Here is a 16,159-nt window from a genome sequence, read left to right as displayed (position 1 = left end):
CTAAATGATGAGTTAATGGGTGCAGCACACCAGCATGGCATATGTATACATACGTAACTAACCTGCACATTGTGCACATGTACCCTAAAACTTAAAGTATAATAATAATAAAATAAAATATCTATGGATAACGTAAAAAAAAAAAAAAAAAAAAAAGAAACCTCCAAACACCTATTTCCTGCCCTCAAGATTTAGAAGTTTGGCTAAGACACGGAGAATCATAGAGAGGCAGAAACAGAAACACTGACAACTAAATCTAATACAACATGGTAAGGTCTATAACCAACATGCATACTACATTGTCTAAGAGCACAGAAGAAGGCTTGTTAACCTGAGACTGGGAAATCTTTGAAAACTGACAACTCCAATCTAGCCAACCAGTACCCTTAGAAAGACTAACTTACGATTGGAAAGCTGTAATCGACTCAATTGTATTGAAAATTTGGGGGGATGTGTTGTGGCAGAAGCATCATCTGCATACTGACTATCTGTAGGATCCACCTAATTTTCCAGCCCCCTAGCAGTTAGGAAGAGTCATGTGATTAGTTCTTGCCAAGAGTCTGTTAGAAGTGATACTCCAAAAGCTTACACGAGACCCTCCAGTTCAGCTCTTCTTTCCCCACCGTAGTTTCTGTGGAGACCTCAAGATGGTGCAGCTTTGAGCTGTCTGAGCCTCCATCAAGCTGTATCTTTGAGAAACTATGTGAAACACAAACCTCACTGAGCCATATTGAACATGTAAAATCAGCAAGAAATAAGGCCTTAATTGAATTAAGTCCTTGAACTTTTTGGGTTAGTTTGTTACTGCAGCAAAACTTAATGGCAACGGAGGATTAAAAAAGGGAGCTGGATTACAGAAATGCATTTCAACACTATGAAGGAGAAGGCGCTCTACCCCCAGGTGATCAGTATCTTAAGAACAAACTCCTGAAAGAGATGATGGAGTGGCAGGCCACAGAGTGATATCTGTACACGGAGACAGTACCTAGAGATGAGCTTAGATGCCAGGTTGGTAAGAGAAGCCTGGACTAGAGGCAGAAGACAGGTGGAAAGTAGGAAAGCCACACTTCTACTTTCTCTCTGTTCATCTGTCTGAGTAGTAGCCCAAAGCCACTCCCTACCGTATCCCCTCTCACCTCCCCATCCCCTCTCACAGCCCCATCCCCTCTCACACCCCCATCCCCTCTCACACCTCTGCCCCAAATGGTCCCACGTGAGGCCCAGACAGTAACACACCACCGTCAGGCGTCTTTCTGGGGGACAATCTAAAGGCAGCTGCCCTCCTCTCTGCAGGCCCCTGCGGTCTGCTCCAAGGGAATGAATAGCTTCAGACTTGGCATCTTAGAAAGGCTGACAGCTCCTGAGAGAGAAAGCAAGTAAGTTCAACAAGGCCAGTTTAATTTTACTCCAGAAAAAAATTTATCTTCTCTCCCACAAATAGTAAACATAAGCTTTAAAATGTTTCCATTATTACTGCAATAGTTAATTTTAAAATTTTAATTTCTTTTGAAATAGGCAGTAATCACATATGGGCAACATCTAGGTGACCCCAGCGGCATGGAGCTGCTGCACGGATTGCTGAAGGTCCCTTTCTTTCCTGATACATAACTCATGATTTAGTGTGGAACAAAAAGGTTCACAGCATTACAATCTGTTAGAGATAAGGGGACACATGTTGGAAACAGGTCCATTAGAAAAATGATGATCCTTTCATTCCCTAAATGTCACTGACCTTCTCCCCCACCTTTTCCTAGATAAAAATAGAAATCTTCATTGTGACTGAACCATTCCCCGGGAAAGTCATCAAACAGAAGGGAACCAGTGATAAAATGAATGCTAACATCTTGAAATCTAGTAAAAGTATCTTTTTAGTAGCCACAGATAGCAGAAAAGTGTTTATAACTTTAAAATGTCCCATAGGCCCAGCAACTTTTTCTGCTGGGTAGGGTGAATATAAAGGCTTGTTGGAAAAGTAACAACAAACGAATAACAGTAACAACAACTACAACACCTAGATGGCTCCATTATCTGAGTATTTACAGAGTGCCTGGTAGTACTCGGTGCATTATCTTCCTCAGTCCTCACAGTGAGCCCTTGGGGGAGTTACTATCATTGCCTCCACATGGCAAATGAAACACTCTAAAAGCAGCCATTTAACTACAGTAGTTTCCAACTATAGAGTAAAGAATGTGTATCTAGGTTAGTTTGCTTTACAACCTATAGATCTGGTGTCAGTTTATGCCAATGACTGTGACTTGGACTAACATGGGATAGCCAGCCTCAAGGAGACCAAAAAAGGAAGGGACCTCTACTATGTCTACAAGATAGACAAGTTCACAGACAGCGCTGGACACCAACCCTGCCAGCTATGAATATTCCCGATCTAGGAATAAAGAAACAAGCTCAGGGAGGTTAGATCACTCTCTAAAGTCATGCAGCCCCTGAAGGTGGTGTCAAGGGGAGTCAAAGCATTTTTTTAGCAGCACCCTGTGAATTCAGTTTCCTTATTCAGGAGACAGGGATTGTGAGGAATGAATGAGAAGATGAACCGGAAACTGCTTTGTCAAGGGTCAAGGGCTGCACAAGTGTGAAGAGGATGGTGGTAAAATCCCAGGAGAATTAATCATCAAGAAGATAATTACCAATGGACTTATATTAGAGTTTATCCAGAAAAACTACCTCATCCAAGCCAACAGCAATGCCAGGACAGCATTGAAATTAAAAGGCTGGGCAGGAATATTTGATAAATAATAAGATTAGCAGTGTACAATAAAGGACAGATGGGCACTTGTTGATTCTTGTTTGGTCAAACACCATTTTATAGTGAAGTGGCTGAGACCATGGACTCCTGAGCCAGGCTGCCTGGGTTCAAATCCTGGTTCTGCCACCTACTAGCTATGTAACTGTGGGCGAGCTGCCTTACCTTTCTGTGCCTTTGCTCCCTCATGGCAGACGGGGACATTCCAAGTACCCATGGCATGGGGTTGCTGTGACATTCACAGGCAGCACTGGGAGCAGTGCCTGGCATAGAGGGCTGCCATCTAAGCACGAGCTGCTCCCACATCCATTTCCCATTCTTGACAGTTAACTTGCTTTCTGTCACCACAACCTCCTCTTCAGTGGCAGGTTGTCCCCAAGTCTTTGGTCTCTCACCTGCCTGTGGAGGACCAGGCTTGATGGGTGGGAAGCAGGCCCCACACCAGGCCAGTCTGAGTGCCTATATTCTTCTATCAAGTACGTCTTTAGCCTCATCTTCCCATCTTCCTCAAATCTGTGGAAGGTGAGGAAGATGACAGAAGATTACAGGCACTCAGTTCCAAAGATGGAATGCCTGTGGAAGGTGAGGAAGTTGGGCGGGTGGCTACAATCCAGCTCCCTTGGGAATTCACAGTTGTAATCTTAACTTGAAAATATTCAGTTGGGCTATATGAAATTGCTGTTTTGGTAGGTCAAAAATGGCTGAAAAGCAGGAATTTCATATTCTGCCACCTAATCCACATGGGCAAACAGATCAAAAGCTCAGAAAAGCAGCAAGAGAAAGGAACAAGCAGTCTAGCGAAAATCATAAAGGGTGAGTCCAGAGAAAGGTAAATAAAATAACCATGGATTACACAGCTGCATCAGAATCAAAGAAATGCATAAATCAAGTCCAGGATCTAATCATGTCCTTTAGCACAAACATTAGCTCAAGGGCTGGCAGGTTTGCAGATGTACACATCTGACTAAAAAGTGGGAAGAGGAGGGATTCTTCCAGGCCATAAAAGAGACATGGAAGAGACTCTGTCCGCCCTCAAGAAGTGGCTCCTATCTGCACGAGTACACACTCCTCTTTCATCTGTTGCTTTTCCTCCCTGTCCTTTTGATCCACAAAAGAGAACCTCCACCCACCCCTCCTGCTCCTGACGTCAAGGCGTCTCCCACACAGTACCCCATTCTTGAGACTTTCCTCACTCCATCTGACGGCTACTTTCCTCCCACCTTCGAGCTTCACCTTTGTCCTCTCTCCCACAAGGGCAGCCCTGTTTAGGAGGAAATAGAGAACAGACAGGGGCTCAGCTGTCCACAGTGGGCAGCTGGGGTTCCAGGATGCTCCCTTTATACTTGCATTGGACAGGAGAGCTTAGGGCAGTGGGTTTTCAGAACTGTTTTCTGTTCAGTGCTAAGAGCAAGAGGTCATCCCAGCATCTTTCTCTTCCAGCACACCTTTGGTCTTCTTGCTACTAATTTTGCTGAGACTCATTTCCCAGAAGAAGGAGAAAGACTATAATATAAGAAACAGATCTCACAGCCTCCATGTGAAACAATGATTATTATTGCTAATATTTATTAAATGAGTACTAATGTGGTAGAACCTATGGTAAGCCCTTCATGTCTTCTATAACATTTAACTTCTCACAATGGCCCTATAAAATAGGTGCTGTGCCTAGCGTCAGTTTTCATGTGTGGGAACTGAGGCACAGAGGGGTTAAGTGATTTGTTTCAGGGAACACCACTGGTAAGTAACAGATATAGAAGTCCAACCAAGCAGTTGAACACCAGAGCCTCTGCTCTTAGCCTTACTCTAAATACCCCTGAAAATTGGCTTTGTGTTTCCATAACCTGATAGGACATTCATAAAAAGACCCCAGCAGCAGATTCTACCTCAGCAATGTGGAACAGAAAAAATAATGTATTTATACACAGAGAAATAAAAGAAAATAGCTTTTCCACGATGACAATGGGACAAAGACAGTGGTCAGTAATAATGATTTGGGGCTGAGAAAAATATCCCTTGCGTGCCCAAGTTATCATGCTCTAATTGAAGGAAAGGCAGCTACTTGGCTGTGGGAATACTTCCTAAGGACAGAAGATAATCCTTTACATTAACCTGGTGTCCCACAGTAGGCTGAGATACCTATTGCTGTGGTCAGCAACACCATGGAGGCTTCACTGTGGGACTTCAGATTTGCTGGTGAAGAGAAAGCTATGGGGGTCCCACTCTCCCTCCCAGCTTGAGGTCTCTGAGATGCAACACGAGGAGCCTTGGAATGAATTTCTCCACAGCCAGAGCTCTAAATCTGGAAGAAGCTCAAGACTATGGCTGGAGCTCACAGAATGGTCATCCCTGGAGCAGCAGCCATCTCCCCTACATCCTACCTGCCTCCCCATCATACTTAGAAGGCAAACCTCCTCCCCCTTGGAGCCTGGAAGGGGAGCTGTGGCTGAGGAACCAGAGGAAAGCAAGGTGGCTTCATGACAGAGGTCAAGGGGACTATGTTAGATAGGGCTCTTGATGGCAAGTGACAGAAATCCAGCTTAAATTATCTTAAGGAAAAGAGGAAAAGGTATTGGCTCAAGTAACCAGGCTGAGGGAAGGGCAGGTGGCCACCAGGGTTCTGGGACAGTGCAACGAGGACTTGGAACCCACCAGGCCCTTTCTGTCTCTTGTCTCTTGTCTCTTCTCTCTAAGGCTCAGTTTAATTCTCCTGCAGATTGGAGGCTTCCTTGCAGTATAAAAACACGGCTGCCAGCCGCTCTCATGAGCACCTCTTCCCAGCTTCATGGTTAAGAAGGAATGCTCTTCCTTCCATTCCAGTTAGTAAAGTCCTAGACAAGAAAGCCAAATGGCCCAGTCCTGTGGGCAAAAAGGTGAAGCACTATAAAAGACAGTCCCCATTAACATCAAGTGGGGGAAGAGGAAGAGTAGCTGCCCATGAAGGATTCTCAGAAGGAGGGCTGGGTGACTGGCAGGCAACAGCACAGATGTCCACCAGATAAGGATCTTCCAGTCCTGGGCCCCCAAGCCTCTGCAGTATGGTGGGAGCTGCCCCGGGTGAGCAGCAGGGGAAGAGAAAATGGGGATGAGACAGCAGGGCTGGAGTTGCTGAAATCCTGGCAAAATTCGATTTGTGGTCAGAATGAAACATGCCTTCATAACTCAGGTCTTCAATGCTTTGGGGAACTCATGTGGCTTGGGAGACTGAAGGCACACAAGAGAGGAGGGCAAGGGGATCAGAGACACCTCACAATTCCAGAAACCACCCTGGGCTTCAAATGCAAATGTTGCTGCCATGCAGAAGGAGTGGGGTTGTAAACATAAGGGTTGGAAAAAAAAAAAATGAACGCAGTCTGGTTGCAGTATTTCCACCTGAGCCCTGCAGAGCTGTTCTGCCAGACAGTCTACAAAGCACGCACCTGGGTCTGCAAGTGCCGGGTGTGTGCTTCTATTTAATGAATAACCCTGGCACACTGTATAAACATCAGATGAACATGAAAGCTGCAACATCTGGAGAATTGTCACCATCTGCCACTCTGAGGGGAGCATTTAAAGAATCAGCGGGATAGGAGCGGTATGTGGCCTGAGTTAAAAAAAAAAGTTGGCAGCTGCTGCCAGCTATCAGTTGCTGAGAATAGCAGTGGTTCTTCCTGACGTGGCAGTTTATGGACTTTCACAAATCCCGGGTGACCCCTCACAAAGGCGGAGGCCAACATACCAACCGGCTCCAATGGCCATCACTCACCAAGTGCGTTTACAAGGCTTTGTTCCTTCTCTTCTGTGGCCTCACAATGGCAGATGCACACCAGGTCCCACAGCCAGAGAAAAAGAGAGGGAGGTTACTCGTGGAGATGTCAGAAAAAGTACTCCCCTTGTGCCTGACTTCTTTGATTAAACCCTTGTTTGATTTTGTCCAGAGAGGCAAGACTTCAACATGCAGCTCTAAGTGCTGGGCCAGGCACCCCAGGTTTAGATGAAAAACTAATGCTGATAGAGGTATGTGTTTACATCAGACCGAGGTTATACTTACATTTTTCATTTGTTAATATAAATCTAAGTTAACCACCTCAAGCGGGACTCAGTAAGGGCTGCTCTTTATTAATGGGCTGGTCGTTGCTGTTTTTAAGAGAGTGCCATTAACCCTAACATACGGGCTCCTTGTGTAATTGAACAGTAAATGTGATTATGATCCCAACTGCCATCTCCAGGCACTCCTTGGAACACAAGTTCTTTGTACAGGAGAAATAAAGTCAGACACAAAGGAAAAAAGGTTCATTTTCTCTTATTGTATCAAAATTGTTCCTTTAGATTAAGCAGGGTTATTCTTACTCCCCAAGGTGAGAAGCAAAAACAAAGACACTTTAAGTCCAATTAGAAAATACACTCATGCGTAAACATTTGATCCCAGTCTTTATTACAAGGTTATGAACTTGTGCTTACATATTAAAATCTGACTGAGCTGTGAGGCCCTTTTGTTAATACTATAAGGCAGGCTCCACGTGTTTGTTTATTTCTGGGAAGGAAAGAATTAACTGGGCTCTTATCCCAGCTCTGTCTCAAATCAGGTACTTTCCTCACTTATTAATGGAGGAGGGGAGAGTGCCGGACAAGATGTTTTCTGAAGCTCCTTTCAGCAGTAACATTCCATAACATGGTGACATTTTTTATGTTGTCATGACTGACCTTTCATTACGGTTTCACCCCCACCCTCAACAAGTGACGTTCATCGGCTTACCGTCAGATCCAACATCCCCATGTCTACAGATCTCACAGCCACCCTGAGCACAAGAACAAAGGAACAGCTCTCGGAGGAGAACAGCTCTCTAACTTGGGAGTAGTTGAGTCCCACATCAGCCACCCATGGCCAGAAATACGGGAGGAAACGTGTGGCTAGAGCAGAGGACAGGTGTCTCTGTACAGCTCTCCTGTTCCCCAGAGATGCCTTGCCATTCCATCTCAAATGGCTCTTATACTTTTTGGAAAGCTCTACAGGTAAATACGGTTCAAGAATGGAGATAAATTACCATAAATGAGAACAATAAGCTGATAATCACTGATAATCACATTTAAACATTAACCTGAACTCATTATGTATTAGGCATTATGCAAAGTGCTTTATGTGTATTATCATGTGTAATCCTCCCAATAACTCTTGACAATTGGTATTATTACACCTACCTCACTGATTAAGAAACTAAGGCTTAGAGAGGAAAAGTAATTTGCAGAGTGTCTCATGGTTCAGAGGTGGTCACGTTGGCGTTTGAATCCAGACAGTATGACTCTTGAGTCCACATGTTTAATCACTATGCTATATGATGCCTCTTACAAGACAGGCAGACAGGCAAAGCTCTGGACCGGGTGTCAAGAGGCTTCGGTTCTAGTTTCAATCTGTAATGGCTGTGTGATGTTCAACAGGTCACTTTGCAAGTATTGGCTGCAGTTTCTTTCTGCCTGATAATAGGAGGTTGGGCTGGGTCAGTGCTCCTCAAAGCGGGGTGTATGGGCTGCTCTACCCAGAATCACCTGGGGTGCTTATCTGGGCTCCATTGCAGATGTACAAAATCAGAATCCCTGGGGATAAGGCCCAGGAATCTATCTGTTGAACAAGAACCCCAGGTGATTCTTAAGCATATTAAAGTCTGAGAACCCCGTGTACATGATTCCTAAATCTCATCTGGGCTGTATTATTAAATGGGCCATGGTTTCCTTTTGTTAGAGACTCTTCAAGAATGCAAGCCATTCTCTTTCAATGGGGCCCGAAGTTAACCTCCAAATATCCAGAACATCTTCTTTAGATCAACTTTATACGACACAAGCTCTTGCTTCGTATACGACACAGGCACATTCCTCCTCCTCTAAAATGTTTAAACCACGCCAAATGAATTCCGCTCATTTAAGAGGAATGCAAAAACAAGATGACATGGCCTTAGCTAAAATAATTTTCTTAAAGTTGTTTTGCAAATAGATGTGAATAAACATATGGAACTAGTTACTGAGGAAAGGGTCACTGGATCACAGAACACTGACAGTACACGAGGGAGGGAGGCAGGGAGGAAGAGAGACTCCAAATTGAAACACACACACACTTGAATCACCTATACAGAAGAAAACAGGTAAAATTAGGCTGTAAGTGAACAATGTGAGAGAAAACAGGCTTCATTTTTACTGAGAATAAGTAAGTTTTGTCACCTTGTCCATGGTCTTAATTTTTTCTCTGAATTTATATTCCTATTTTCCCCTAAAAATGTCCCTCTAACCCCATTATCTTCATTCTTTCCCCCAACTTACCTTTTGGCCTATTTATGTTTGTCCCTTCCTGCTGAAGGTGAGCTTAGAGTGACAAAATAACCCACACCCAGTACCTTATAATTTCATGATTTTACTGCCCAACAGGTAAGGATGCAAAACCTCCTCACCTGAGGCCTCAACTCTGGCTACCAAGATGGCCAATTACTGGCATTAGTCATGCGGCCACCAGGACCATGGGCTGCCTGCTGATGTTTCTGCAGAGAGGCACATCTTCTTCTTCTTCTTTTCTTTTTTTTAAGACAGAGTTTCACTCTTGTTGCCCAGGCTGGAGTGCAATGGCGTGATCTTGGCTCACCACAACCTCCACCTCCCGGGTTCAAGTGATTCTCCTGCCTCAGCCTCCCGAGTAGCTGGGATTATAGGCATGCACCACCATGCCCAGCTAATTTTGTATTTTTTAGTACAGATGGGGTTTCTTCATGTTGGTCAGGCTGGTCTCAAACTCCCGACCTCAGGTGATCCGCCTGCCTCAGCCTCCCAAAGTGTTGGGATTATAGGCATGAGCCACTGTGCCCGGCCAAAGCACATCTTCTTTTCTATGCACCTCATTTCTTTCTCTGACACACACACACAACACACACACATGCACACCACACGTGCTAACAGTAGCAAAAGTCACTCACAACAACAAAAATTTATTATACATCAACTATGCAAAGTACAGTTCCAGTTGCTATGAGGAAAACAAAGATGCAAAGATGTGTAAGATGTGGTCTCTGCCTTTAAGGACCTTAGCACCTAATTTTAGAGACTAGGAATGCTCCAGGAAGTGAGTATGGTAGGAGTTCATGGTCATTGTGAGTAGTCTGGCTACAAAATGGCCTCCTGGGGGAAGTGGGACCTGAGCGGGACCTTGCAGGAGAGTCTGAGGAGAGTTGGCAGATCATTCTGGGCACAGAGAATGACTGCAGTCTCCACTCCCACTTCTTTTGATTCTGGCACATTGATTTTCTTTACCCTTTACCCTCAGCTCCCGTGATTCAGAACTTTACCTTGCTCACCAAAGCATTCTGTCCATCTGGCCACGGTGAGGGCTCAGCATGGCCCATAATCCAGATCAGTCTGAGACATGATCTTGAGACTTTTGCTGGAACCATGGGAAAGGGAAGTTCTCCTTTTCGGGGGGCTGCTTGTTCAGAGGATGTAATCCTGGAGCTACTGGTGGCCATTTCGCTACTACCCAGAGAGGGAAGAACTAAGAATAAAGCCAACACCGAGAGAGGCAGAGCCAAGATAGAGGCAGACTCCTGAGGACAAAGATTGAGGAAACCAGACCTATCCCTGGCCTTTTATTTCATATGAGCTGTTTATTTTAATCCACTTTTTAAAAGCTAGCTTGAGTTGATTAGCTGTCATTTGTAAGTTGGAAGGAGAAATGTCAGGGTGTTCATGGAATAGTGGGAAAACCAGCCTCCCTGGTTGATGTTGAGCAGCTGAAACGGTGAGGTGTGGCCAGATTTGGTGGAGGATGGGAGGGTAGGCATGAATGCAAAGCAATGGAATAAGAACTTTAAATCTTATTAGCAAGAGATGCCACTGACGACTTATGGGTGAGAAAATACTGATGACAGAGGTAACGTTTTAGTAAGAGTTCATGCACAAGACAGGAGGGAGGGCAAGATGAGCTCTTAGGTTACTTTCAGCCTGCAGATTCTGTGTAGATGGTAATAGCTGGTGACAGTCATGGCTTAGAAGTGGTGACACTGGAATCTGGGATAAGCAGAAGGCAGTTATAGACAGGCTGAAGGCAATACTACAGTGGTGATGATAGGAATGCAGAAGGGAGGCTTGGAATGACATTGGTGACTGCTTGTGACAGGCAAAGAGAAGAGAAGATGTTGAGTCCCTGCACCTCTGAATTGAGAGGATAGTGGTTCCACTGATGGAAATTACTGGTGGAGTGGGGATGATTCTCACCTAAGACTTTTGAAGGAATGTGGCTGGAGCTTAAAGGTGGCCATGGTAATCCTTTAGTCTCCCTGAGTATGGGTTGGACAAGACAAGCTTTGAGGTCCCAGCCAATTCTACGGCTCTCTGATTCCAGGAAGTAGGTCAAGGTTGCAAATGCAGATTTGGCACTGAAGGGAGCTCTCTGTTCTAAGCAGCTTCAGAGGGTACCTCACAGAAGCTCCAACTCAAAGCAGGAATCTCCTTTCCAGAAAGTCTGTTAGTTAGGCCTTCAGCCTGAACACATTTTACTCCTGGTACCTTACAAACTCTTGAGGCCGTCAACTTTGCTGCCAGATAGCTTTAACAAAAAATGATACCCTTTATTGAGTTGAAATAGTCTTCCCTATAAATGTGGTCTGTAGGTTGTAGTATTTTCTCCTGAAAGTAGCACATTTAAGAAGAAGCATAGCTGGGCTGGGAGTGGGGTGGCAGAGGTCATTCTCCTTGGCCACATTCTCAAAATATGATTGTCTTCTTATTTTTTTCTTTTTGAAGTAATATGTTAAAATGAGCATTGTGTTAATGCTATGATGAAAATAGTTTGGCGGGGGCAGGCAGCATGAGTGAAACAGGCTAAGAAAGTAGACAAAAGTTGTAACTTCTTGCCTCCCTGTCCGTCTGCTTTAATCAGCAGTAGGAAACCTGCCTTACCCCCAGACTGGCTCTCACAGATGATGGAATCTGACTTTCTTTGAAATGAAGTTGAATCCCTTTTTCCCAACACAGCTTATCCAATATTTTACTATCATGGTCATTGTGAATCTCTCTTTTCCAAATTAATTATCTCTGTGGATGACACAGCTGAAGTTTTTAGCTTGGATGAGATCCCAAAAGGAGAGGGAATAGAAAGAAGGGCCAAGGCCTCACAAATCCACACAAAAGTGACTTACTTGTATATAAGCTCATTGATTTCCTTATTTCTCCTCCCCCAGTGCAACACACACAAACCTGGCTTTGTTTAAATCAAGAATTACTAAACAAACACAAGTTTTACCAAGTTGAAGTATCCAGAAGTACTCCATTCCTATGAAGGCATTTCAATTATCCTCTATTGAAAAAAACTGTATCTTCTCAAGTTTGCAACTTATTTTCAGAATGCCCTGGTCAATTATTAGTGAGATTACTACAGGGACCATTTAGGGTTAAACAAATAAAATCTTTCTCTCTGTTGTCATTATTTCCGTTGTTTTCTCCTGATGCAACGTAAGGTTGGAGGAGAAGTGAGAATCCTGGGGTCACTCACCCTATTGCTTTAAAAATGTTCACATATACTTCATTCTTTTGCATTAAGAATTTGCTGTAAGGTCCTTGGACTGTCTTCTCTTTCCCATTTCTGGGAGTCGGGTTCTAAAAGGCAATCTATCTTTCTGAGAGTACCCATGTCTGTAAAGAAAATATTTTTAACTTGACGTTTTGTTTTTTAATCTAACCACCCTGCCCTGTTCCTTATCTTAAATTGAACTACTTCAAATATGAGTATATAAGATACAGTTACACACTCAACTGTCTGCAAAAGTCTCTCCATCAAATGAACTCAAATTCCCCTTTTCTAGCCATGATTATTTATTTTTCCTCAGGAATGGGGAAAAATGGTCCTTTGAGACAGGAGTCTCTTCTGTAAATTTGATGAGCAACAGCCTACATCTCTCTCTCAGCCTCAGTTTCACACTCCAAAAGACACACTATTGGTAAAAACAGAGGTGAGGGGAGGATAAAATGTTGCCTTTTGGTTTCATAAGTTGGACAAGAAGCAATGGCTGTGCAACATTAAAAGTTCCATATTGTGTCATTATCTGAATAGTTAATCAAATACCTGAAAATCAAGAGATGCCTAAGAAAAATTAGACATGAGAATGAAGGACTAGTCATACATTTGTCCTTGCCAAATTACATTTTTCTCTAGTCATTAATTGGGAAAAAGAATAATATAAAGATTGTATTCAATTATTTCCATTGAAAAGCTCAATGATGGATTAATTAAGACCAACACATCTTTCCCTGAAGCAGGCCACTTAGCAATGTTCTGGGCACCAATTTTAGAAATGGAAAGCCTCCAAGCAGTTGTGTTCCAAGATTTTAAAGCTAATTAGTACAGAGAAATTATTTTTATCTATGCATCATGTAAAGATACAAAAACTAGGTCAGGAATATTTCTGCCTATTGTTAGCTGCTTAAGTTCTGGACTGGTTAAAGGCACAGGAGCTTGGCAGAAGGGTAAAGATGCATATATCACAGGTTGAATCCAATCCAGTGTTAAGTCATCAGTAGTAACTGCTAATTGCTTTAGCCAACAGGTCCAACTTTTCCAAAATAGGAAAAGGACATTTTACTATACCAAAAGGGGGTTCACATATTCCCAAAAACCAATGTCTTTTCCAACGGCCCTGTCAGCACTGAAGTAATCTCCATCCATGTTTCCAGGCACATTCTAGGAGTTGCAGGCTAAGTGTCTTGAATTTTGATTTCACTGAATTAATGGTTCAAGGTAGACAAAGTGGGTTTGCAATGTCAAGACAATGTAGTCAACTACTACAATCCACCTCAGATTGCCAAAGTAATATAGACGTTGCGAAATGTGAGGGACACCCACACACACACATACACACGGACTCAGAAGCGATCCTTGAATATTTTGGTCTAAAACACCCATCAAGTGTAGTTTGCCGTCCAGCCCTCGCTTGAGTACTCCTAAGGGTGAGCCAGCATAAAACAGGATGCTCTAAGATAAGCATCTGAGATAAAATAACACCATGTTAATTTAGTCAGTAATTTAGACAGTGGTATCAGTTGAGATCCCATCTTGCAATAGAAAAAGCCTCGCAGAAATGACATTAATTACATGATTCCTAATCTGAAAGGCACAATGTATGGTGGTGACTAAGTGAATAAAACAAAAGATATGCGCGCACACACACACACACAGTGCTGTTGCCATCTATTTCATAATGATCATTCACTCAGACAGCATTTATTGAACACCTTCTACATGCCATAACCATCATGATAGGTGGAGGCCAGGCTGGAAAATATCAGATTTCATGCCATTTCTGCATTCTGTTGCACATATTTCCTTTTCTAGGAGCCATATTGAAAACACCCCAATAAATTAAGTAGACTATAAAAGCCCCCCCAAAAAATGATGGGCCTAAGAGTGACATCTTTCATGGCATATTATTGGATTTCTTTGATTTCTCACTTCATGCCACAGACACTATTTACTGGTTTCCGGACTCAGGCCAGAGCCCTCAGTTCCTCTGGCACCCCTAACCAATGCCCATTTCCCTCAGCAGCTGAGCACATGCTTCTTTTATTCTGTCCCTGCCATGCTAGTGTTCATTCTACCCACAGAGTTGTGTCCCATAACTTCCTTACTCTTCTCATGTTGATTGGTCAGAATCTGTGCATGCCCAATTTCCACAGCACTGTGCAGTATTCAAAATGATGCCAATATTGCTGACATTTCAGCTCCCAGAGGGTGTGGAGCAGAGCACCCATGGAGGCTGTGCAGTGCCCACTTCTGATGTTTCATGCCTCCTCTAGCACCTCCTGCTGTAGCCAGCAAGCCTGGCTGGGTCTGGCCTTTAGGAAAACAGCTCAGTACCATACATGTGACCAAAACCTGCCATGACTTGGTTTCATTTGGTTTGACAGTTGTTATAGAAGGAGCCTAGGAGCTCACAATTCATTCTTTCATAGTCATAATAGGAAGATCATGGTTGTGGTCCTTTTTCTATTATTTATTACTCAAAAAACTTGACTCTAGTGTCTGCAAATAATGCTCTATGCTAGTCACGCTACCAGTTATTGTAATTCAAACAACATGGGTAAACATGCCAAATACAGACTTTATGGGTGCTAAAAATGTGCTGAACTTGGATCTGATTGATAAAGACTTTCTTGGGTCAAGAATTAAAAATGGCACGATCCTATGAAAACGACATCTGATTTATAGGATCAACCCTTGACAGCCCAGTCTTGACATGTTGAAGTGCCCTCATTTATGGAGACACACCAGGCCACCTGGTGATGGGCCCATGCCTCATGCCCTGCACCATTCTTTTTGTTCATAATTGCCAGGATTTTGTTGTGCTTTAAGGAAACATACCAAGGATGCATGTTTAGTAATCTTCCATATCTGGAATTTGAAATACTCTCAGCTGATTATACGTGTGTTTTTAGGACATTCTCCTGTGCATGTGCAAAGCAGATCAATGTAAGCGCAGGTCACTTGATGACCTGAGTCCTTTCCCAGGCAGTGCCCATGGTCATCTGCTCATCTGCTGCTGTGGTCAATCCTGTGATTCCTCAGATTCTTTAAATCCCTTTCCTCCTTCCCATATTACCTTCCAAATCACCTTTTTAATCTCTGTTTTCGGGCTTATAACAATCTCTCCCTGAATCTCAACCATCCCTTACTCAACCAAGGGAGCTCTTACTCAACCAAGCAGCTCTTTATCTGGTTCTTCCCAACTTCTGCATCTACTTTTTAAAAATATACTTCATTTATTTGGTAGGACAGTTTTAGATTTATAAAAAAAGTGACAATAGTACAAAGATTTCTTACATAATTTATTGCTATCTGAAGCCAGTTTCTCTTATTATCGACATCTTACATAAGTCTGGTACATTTTCTTACTATTAGTGAACCAATATTGATACATTATCATAACTAAAGTATAAACTTTATACAGACTTCCTTTGTTTTTAAAAAAAATTGTGTAAAGCTCATGTATATAACATAAAATTTACCATTGTAGCCATTTTAAGTGTACAGTTCAGTGGCATTAACAACATTCACATTGTGCAGCCAACACCACCATCCATCTCTGGAACTCCTTTTATTTTGCGAACTGAATTCTTGACCCGTTAAACTGTAACCACACTCTCCCTTCCCTCCAGGCCCTGGCAAACACCATCCATTTTACTTTCTGTCTCTATGAATTTGACTACTGGAGATGCTTCATATAAGTAGAATCATATAATATTTGTCCTTTTATTTTTGGCTTACTTCAGTTAGCATAATGTCTTCTAGGTTCACCCACATTGTCCATCATCTGCATCTTTAAACAACCTCAAGGGCATGTTGCTGCACATTCTTGGCCTTTCTACCATGGTCTCACTCGTACTTCTGGTTCTCCACCCTGG

The 16,159-nt window shown here is 43.1% G+C and overlaps 1 protein-coding gene and 1 long non-coding RNA gene across 5 annotated transcripts in view; one reads left to right on the top strand and one right to left on the bottom strand.

Annotated features, from left to right (window-relative positions):
- The window catches only part of SCFD2 (sec1 family domain containing 2), a 500,604-nt gene that overhangs the window by 79,400 nt on the left and 405,045 nt on the right, over positions 1–16,159 (bottom strand).
- LOC129058994 (uncharacterized) overlaps positions 6,525–16,159 on the top strand; it is a 32,598-nt gene continuing 22,963 nt past the window's right edge. Inside the window, exons 1-2 of the long non-coding RNA XR_008524537.2 lie at positions 6,525–6,751; positions 7,473–7,747. This is a non-coding gene — a long non-coding RNA (uncharacterized LOC129058994). The remainder of the gene's footprint in view (positions 6,752–7,472; positions 7,748–16,159) is intronic.

The sequence above is a fragment of the Pongo abelii genome, chromosome 3 (assembly GCF_028885655.2).
Source record: "Pongo abelii isolate AG06213 chromosome 3, NHGRI_mPonAbe1-v2.0_pri, whole genome shotgun sequence".
Classification (NCBI taxonomy): domain Eukaryota; kingdom Metazoa; phylum Chordata; class Mammalia; order Primates; family Hominidae; genus Pongo; species Pongo abelii.
The sequence above is the reverse complement of the archived record's forward strand: the minus strand, read 5'-3'. Positions and strand labels throughout refer to the sequence as shown.